This window comes from Lynx canadensis, chromosome X, assembly GCF_007474595.2.
Source record: "Lynx canadensis isolate LIC74 chromosome X, mLynCan4.pri.v2, whole genome shotgun sequence".
Taxonomy (NCBI): domain Eukaryota; kingdom Metazoa; phylum Chordata; class Mammalia; order Carnivora; family Felidae; genus Lynx; species Lynx canadensis.
The window spans coordinates 46,722,296-46,731,122 of NC_044321.2; positions in this window are offsets into that span (position 1 = coordinate 46,722,296).

The following is an 8,827-nucleotide window of genomic DNA, read 5'->3' on the forward strand; positions in this document are numbered from 1 at the left end:
TTGTGTTGTCTGATTGCTGAGGCTAAGTCTTACAATACTATGTTGAATAACAGTGGCAAGAGTGGACCTCCTTGTCTTATTCCTGACCTTAGGGAGAAAGCTTTCAGTTTTTCCCCATTGAGGATGATATTAGCATTGGGTCTTTTGTTTATTGCTTTTATGATCTTGAGTTATGCTCCTTCTATCCCTACTTTCTTGAGGGTTTTTATCAAGAAACGATGTTGTATTTTGTGAAGTGCTTTCTTTGCTTCTACTGAGAGGATCATATGGTTCTTGTTCTTTCTTTTATTAATGTAATGAATCACATTGATTGCTTTGCGGATACTGAACCAGCCTTGCATTACAGGTATAAATCCCACTTGGTCGTGGTGAATAATTTTTTTAATGTATTGATGGAGCCGGTTGGCTAGTATCTTGTTGAGGATTTTTGCGTCCATGTTCATCAGGGAAATTGGTCTATAGTTCTCCTTTTTAGTGGGGTCTCTGGTTTTGGAATCAAGGTAATGCTGGCCTCATAGAAAGAGTTTGGAAGGTTTTGTTCCATTTCTATTTTTCGGAACAGCTTCAAGATAATAGGTATTAACTTTTCCTTAAATGTTTGGTAGAATTCCCCTGGAAAGCCATCTGGCCCTGGACTCTTGTTTTTTGGGAGCTTTTTGATTACTAATTCAATTTCTTTACAGGTTATGGGTCTGTTCAAATTTTCTATTTCTTCCTGTTTCAATTTTGGTAGTGGATATGTTTCTAGGAATTTGTCCATTTCTTCCAGATTGCCCACTTTATTGGTGTATAATTGCTCATAATATTCTTTTATTATTGTTTGTATTTCTGCTGTGTTGGTTGTGATCTCTCCTATTTCATTCTTGATTTTATTTGCTTACTTTCCTTTTTCTTTTTGATCAAACTGGTTAGTGGTTTATCAATTTTGTTAATTCTTTCAAAGACCCGGTTTCTGGTTTCATTGATCTGTTTTACTGGTTTTGGTTTCAATAGTATTAATTTCTGCTATAATCTTTATTATTTACTGTCTTCTGCTGGTTTTGGGTTTTATTTGCTGTTCTTTTTCCAGATCTTTAAGGTGTAAGGTTAGGTTGTGAACCTGAGACCTTTCTTCCTTTTTTAGGAAGGCCTGGATTGCTGTATACTTCCCTCTTATGACCACCTTTGCTGCATCCCAGAGGTTTTGGGTTGTGGTGTTATCATTTTCATTGGCTTCCATGTATTTTTAATTTAATTTACTCTTTAACTTCTTGGTTAGCCCATTCATTCTTAGTATGTTAGTTAGTCTCCAAGTATTTGTTACCTTTCCAAATTTTTTCTTGTGGTTGGTTTCGAGTTTCATAGCATTGTGGTCTGAAAATATGCACAGTATGACCTCGATCTTTTTGTACTTGTTGAGGGTTGACTTGTGTACCAGTATGTGGTCTATTCTGGAGAATGTTCCATGTGAACTGGAGAAGAATGTATATTCTACTGCTTTAGGATGAAATGTTCTGAATATATCTGTTAAGTCCATCTGGTCCAGTGTGTCATTCAAAGCCATTGTTTCCTTGTTGATTTTCTGATTAGATGATCTGTTCATTGTTGTAAGTGGGGTGTTGAAGTCCCCTACTATTATGGTATTATTATCAACGAGTTTCTTTATGTTTGTGATTAATTGATTTATATATTTGGGTTCTTACATATTTGGAACATAAATGTTTACAATTGTTAGGTCTTCTTGGTGGATAGATCCTTGATTATGATATAATTCCCTTCATGTCTTCCTAGTCTTTATTTTAAAGTCTAGATTGTCTAAGTATGGCTACTCCAGCTTTCTTTTGTTCACCATTAGCATGATAGATGGTTCTCCATCCCCATACTTTCAGTCTGAAGGTGTCTTTAGGTCTAAAGTGTGTCTTGTGTAAACAGCATATAGATGGATCTTGTTTTTTTATTTACTCTGTTACCCTATGTCTTTTGAGTTTAGCATTAGTCCATTGACGTTTAGAGTGAGTACTGAAAGATATGAATTTATTGCCATTATGTTGCTTGTGGAGTTGGAGTTTCTGATGGTATTCTCTGGTCCTTTTTAGTCTTTGCTGCTTTTGGTATTTATTTATTTATTTATTTATTCAACTTTTTTCCCCTCAGAGAGTCCCTCTTAAAATTTCTTGCAGGGCTAGTTTAGTGGTCACTAACTCCTTTAATTTTTGTCTGGGAAACTTTTAATCTCTCCTTCTATTTTAAATGATAGCCTTGCCGGGTAAAGAATTTTTGGCTGCATATTTCTCTGATTAAGCACGTTGAAGAGATCCTGCCACTCTTTTCTGGCCTGCCAAGTTTCTGTGGATAGGTCTGCTGCAAACCTTATCTACCTACCCTTGTAAGTTAAAGACTTTTTTTCCCTTGCTGCTTTCAGGATTCTTGCTTTGCCTCAGTATTTTGTGAATTTGACTATGATATACCTTGTTGATGGTCAGTTTTTTTGAATCTAATGGGAGTCTTCTGTGCTTCCTGGATTTTGATGTCTGTCTTTACCCTGGTTAGGAAAGAGTTCTGCTATGATTTGCTCACATAACACTTCTACCCCCTTTTCTCTCTCTTCATCTTGGGACCCCCATGATTCTGATGTTGCTCCTTTTTAATGAGCCACTGATTTCTCTAATTCTTAAATTGTGCTCTTTTGACTTAGTCTCCCTCATTTTTTCTGCTTCATAATTCTCCATAATTTAGTCCTCTATATCGCTGATTCTCTGTTCTGCCTCATCCATCCTTGTCACTGTTGCACCATTCGAGATTGCAGCTCAGTTATAGCATTTTTTATTTCATCCCGGCTAGCTCTTACTTCTTTTATCTCCACAGAAAGGGATTCTTATCTATTTTTGACTCCAGCTAGTATTTTTATTATCATGATTCTAAATTCTGGTTCAGACATCTTGCTTGTATCTGTGTTATTGAAGTCCCTGGCTGTCATTTCTTCCTGCTTTTTCTTTTGGGTTGAGTACCTTCGTTTCATCATTTTGAAGGGAGAAAAGGGATTAATGAGGTTAAAATAAATTTAAAAAATTAAAGTAAAAAAATAAGTTAAAAAGTTAAAAACAACAAACACACACAAAATAATCAAATAGATGATGGTAGATCCTAGGTGTGTTTTGTTCTTGGTGTTGAAATGGGCTTCATAGATTAAAGAAGGTGAAAGAACAAAAAAAAGAATCATTTGAAATTTGAAAAAATCCATACACTGAAATAGAATAAAATGAAATGATGGAAGTAAAATAGAATTTGAAAAAATTTACACACAAGTAAAAAATATAGTAGAAAAAATTAAAAATATTTTTAATACAAATTGAAAATAAAAGTGAATTTTTTCTCTTTCTGTATTCAAGAAAAATGAAAGAAACATAAACGTGAGAAAAAAAAGAAAATTGAATTGATGGACCAGCGAACAGACTGAAATATGATTGAAATTACTTCTATTTCACCTAGAAGTCAAACTATGAAGGGCTTTATAGTCTGTAAACTAAGCAGGCGGAGAGACTTATGTTCCTGAAGAGTGAGGTTGGTCCAGTTGGGTGGGACTTAGTGTAATGGCTCCGTTCTCCACTAGATGGAGCTGCTTAGGTTACTGGGATGGATTGTTGTGGTATTTGTAGGTGTGTATGCGCATGCACGGGAGCGGTGAAAATGGCATCACCCAGCTACCCAGTCTCTAGTATCGGAACTCTGTACTCCCCGATCAGCAATCATGCATCTGTCCTTTGTCTCTGGCTTCTGTCCAGTCCCTGCTTTTACACTGTCTCTGACCAAACCCCAGGCAGCACCTGAGTGATATCTCAGAAGCGGCTGTGTCTTCTGATCCCTTACTTCTGAGGGACTGCTGCTTTTTCCCATTCTGCCCCTTTGCAGGAGGGTCTCACTGCACAATGGCCAGGTGCTGGCCACACCCAGGAACGTTTGTGATCGTGCTGCTGCCAATGCCCAGAGACTGTGGCTGCGTGCCAACCTGCCCCAGAAAATGTTCATGCGATTGTGTAGAAGCAGTGTTTCAGGGATAATGGCAAATCTCAACATGCATCTGGCAGCAGCCTCCACCCCCAGTGACCTTGTTCCAGCACCAGCAAATGTGATTTTTTTCCACTGGGGCCTTTGCCTTTGGGGGAGCCATGCAGCCTCTACCAGATGTCTTCACAGCAGCGGAACCACCTCTCCCCATGTGGCCCAAAGACCCCTGGAATTCACTCTGCTCCTGGGGCTTCTCCCTTCCCACCAGAGTGCCACCAGGTATTGAACTGTGGAGTTTCAGATTCTGTGCTCCCCCTGTTTATAGAGTCTTAATGGAATTTAAACCCTTTCCTTTTTCCTTTCTCCATTCAGTCCCTGTGGATGTTTCCACTTTTCCACTTTCTCTCAAGCTGCTTTTGGAGGAGTGCTTTTCCTGTATTCTCCCCCCATCTCCATCTCTCTCCACATACAAAAACAGCTCCCTGCCCTCCGCAGCTTCTCTCCCTCAGTTCACCTCTCCATGCCTCATACTTGTTGAGTTCTGTGGTTCAGGTTGTTGTGTTAATCCTCAAATCAGTTTTCTAGGTATGCAGGAAGGTTTAGTGTTGATCTGGCTGTATTTCATGGATGCAAGACACAAAAGTGCCTAGATTTTAATCACATTTTTTTGTTGAATATATTTCATATTTTTGAAGCCTATTATAAATGGTATTTTAAAAATTTCAATTTTCAGTCATTTACTGCTAGTATATATAAATACAATTAATTTATATATATAGATATATCTTGAAACAGTGTTAATCTTAGTTCTAGTAACTTTTTGTAGATTTTATTGGACTTTCTTTTTCAATTTATTTTTTATTTTTTAGAGAGAGAAAGAGAGAGCAATTGGGGGAATGGAAGAGGGGGAGAGGGAGAGAGAACCTTAAGAATACTTCATGCTGAGCATGGAGTCTAGTGTGGGGCTCAATCCTATCACTCTGGAATCATGACCTGAGCTGAAATCGGGAGTTGGACACTCAACTTACTCAGCCACCTGGGCACCCCATAATATTTTTTTGTAGAGATAGAAAGAGTGAACATATGAGCAGGGGAGATGGGCAGAGGGAGAGAGAGAGAAAGAGAAAGAAATAAAAGTTAGAGAGATGAAGACAGGATCTCACACAAGGTCCATGCTCAAGACCGAGCTGTACACAGGGCTTGATCCCACCACCCTGGGATCATGACCTGAGCTGAAATCAAGAGTCATGCATTCTACCGAATGAGCCACACAGTGCCCCCGGACTTTCTACATAAACAATCATGTCAACTGAGAATAAAGACAATTTGACTTCTTCATTTCTAATTTGTACAACTCTGTTTCCTTTTCTTGACTTATTGTGGTGGGTAGAACTTCCAGTTCTATGTTGAATAAGAAGGGTGAGTGTAGGTTTCCCAGGATTTTTCCTAATATTACAGGAGAAGCATTTTGCCCTTAACCATTATGTATGTTAGCTGTAGCTTTTTAAAATTACCCTTTAGCAGCATGAGGTGCCAAATTTTTTTTTCAGGAATGGAAGTTGGATTTTCTCAAACTGTGTTTCTACATCTACTGAGATAATCACATATTTTTTATTTTTTATTTTTCTTTTATAATGAGTTACATTGGTTAATTTTCTAATGGGAAACCAACTCTGCATTCCTGTGAGTAAATTCCACTTTATCATGATGTATTATCCTTTTAATATATTTCTGGGTGATTTATTAGTTTCCTAATTCTCTTGTAACAAATGACTACAGACTTAGTGACTTACAACTATGAATGTTGGAAGTCCCAAGTGGCTTTGATTGGGCCAAAATGAAAATGTGATTAGGGCCATACTCCCTCCTAACTCTAGTGGAAAATCCATTTTCTTGCCTTTCCAGCTTCTAAAGGCTTCTTAGATTCCCAGGTCATTGCCCTTCCCCCATCTTCAAAGCAGAAATATAGTACCTTCTCTCCTCTATGACCTCTGCCTCCATCCTTACATTTTCTCTCTCTGACTCTGATCCTCTTGTTTTCCACTTATAAATAACTCTTGTGATTATACTGAGTGCATTAGGATAACCTAGGATAATCTCCACATCTCAAAATCCTTAACTTTGTGACATGTGTGAAGTCCCTCTCACCATGTAAAGTAACATGTACAAAGGTTCTGGGAATTAGTACTTGTATATCTTTGGGGGATGGGAGCATCATTCAGCCTGCCACAAATGAAATTTGATAAATTTTTGGTTAGAATTTTTGTATCTATGTTCATAACAGATATTGGTCTGAAGGGTTCTTTTGCTTAATGTCTTTGTCTTTGGTATCAGGACAATGCTGGCCTCATAGAATGAATTGGAAAGTGTTTCCTCATCTTCATTTTTGGAGAATATTTTTTGTACAATTGGTTTCGTTCCTTCTTTAAATGTTTGTTAGAAGTGATCAGTGATGCTGTCTGGTCTTGGAGTCTTCTTTGTAGAATGTTTAAGAATACCATTTAAAATTTTAAAAATAGATATAAGGCTATTCTGGTTATACTTATTCTTATATGAAGATTGAATTGTTTTCAAGACATTTCTTCATTTCATGTTATTTGTCAAATTTATTGTCATGACCTGGTTAATAACAGTCTCTTATTATCCTTTTTGTATAAATTGTCAAGCTGATCCTAAAATCCATACAGAAATCGAACTTAGAATATTGCCAAAACAATTCTAAAAAATAACAAAGGACTAACAATATGTCACCTTTCTCATTCCTGATATTGGTAATTTGTATCTTTTTTTTATGGATCAGGCTGGATAAAAGTTTATCAATTTTTTTTTAGGGAGAGAGGGAGAGAGAAAGCATGATAAGTAGAGGTAGAGAGAGAGAATCTTAAGCAGGCTCCATGCCCAGTGCAGAGCCTGATGCAGGGCTTGATCTCATGACCCTGAGATCATGACCTGAGCCCAAACCGAGAGTTAGATGCTTAACTGACTGAGCCACCCAGATGACTAAAATTTATCAATTTTATTGATCATCTCAAAGAACCACATTTTGGCTTAATTGATTTCTTTATCGTTTTTCTGTTTTCTAGTTCATTTGTTTCTGCTTTAATCTATATTGTTTGTTTTGGTTACATTGGATTTAATTTGATCTTCATTTTCTAATTTATTAAGAAAGAAGCTGAGGTTATTGATTTGAGACTTTTATTCTTTTCTAATGTAGACATTTAGTGTTATAAACTTTCTCCTAAATATTTCTTTGGCAGCATCCCACAAATTCTTATATGTTCTGTTTTCATTTTCATTAAGTTAAAAATACTCTCTAATTTCCCTTTTGATTTCTTTTATGATTTTTCAGTTATTTAGAAGCATGTTATTTAGTTTCCAAAGATTTGGACAGATTCCAGAGATCTTTCTGTTCTTGATTTCAATTTATTTCATTGTGATAAGGAAACATAAAGTCTATGGATTGAATGCTATGAAACATGTCAAAAGTTGTTTTATGGCCCAGAATATGGTCTATATGTCTAAAATGTTTTGTATGTATTTAAGAAGAATATGTATTTTTTTTCTGTTGGATGGAGTGTTCTATAAATGTAAAACATGTCAAGTTGGTTGATAGTGTTGCTTATGTCTACTGTACTTGCTGATTTTATGCCTGCTTGTTTTGTCAGTTATTAACAGGGGAGTATTTAAGTCTCTAGCCATAAATATGATCTTGTCTGTTACTCCTTGCAGTTCAATCACTTTTTGCTTCATGTATTTTGAACCTGTTATTTTACTACATTTTTTTAAATGTTTATTTATTTTTGAGAGAGAGACAGACAGTGTGAGCAAGAGAGGGGCAGAGAGAGAAGGAGACACAGAATCTAAAGCAGGCTGAAAGCACAGAGCCTGATGTGGGGCTCGAACCCATGAACCATGAGATCATGACCTGAGCCAAAGTCGGATGCTCAACTGACTGAGCCATATAGGCGCCCCAGTTGAACCTCTTATTTTAAATGCATAAATATTTAAAATTGTCATGTCCTCTAGACTAATTAACCCCTTTATCATTATGAAATAAACTTCTTTATATTTTTTGTCTTGAAATGTATTTTGTCTGATATAAATATAACCACTGAGCTTCTTTTGACTAGTTTTGGAATAGTATATCTTTTTCATACTTTTACTCTTCTGCTTATTTGTGTGTTTATATTAAAAGTGCACTTCTCATAGGCAGCACATAGTTGGTTCTTGTTTTTAAAATTCAATATGATGATTTCTACCTTTTAGGTATTGTTTTGACCATTTACATTTAATATTGTTGTTGGTATGTTTAGGTTTGAGTCCACCATCTAGCTATTTGTTTTTTATTTGTCCCATGTATACTTTGTTCCACTTCCCCCCCCTTCTTCCTTTTAGATTGCTATTTCTATGATTCCATTTGTTCTTCTTCCTTGGTTTATTAGTTGTAATGAATTATTTTGTTATTTTAGTGGTTGCCATAGAGTTTATAGTATATATCTTTAATTCATCCCAGTGTATCTGCAAGTGATTTCTTGTCATTTTACATGTAATACAAAATGTAAAATCAGCATACTTCCATTTCACCACTCCTGCCTTTTATGCTATTGTCATATGTTTTACTCTTACAGATGTTATAAACCCTACATATTGTTATTTTATGTTTTAAATTCTCTTTTAAAGAAATTTAAATAATAAAATATGATTATATACTTACTCATGCAGTTACCATTTTCGGTGTTTTTCATTTCTGTAGCTACATATTTTTTAAGATATCATTTTCCTTCTGTCTGAAGAACTTCCTTTAACATTTCTTGTATTGTAAGTCTGTTGGGAAGTGAATTCA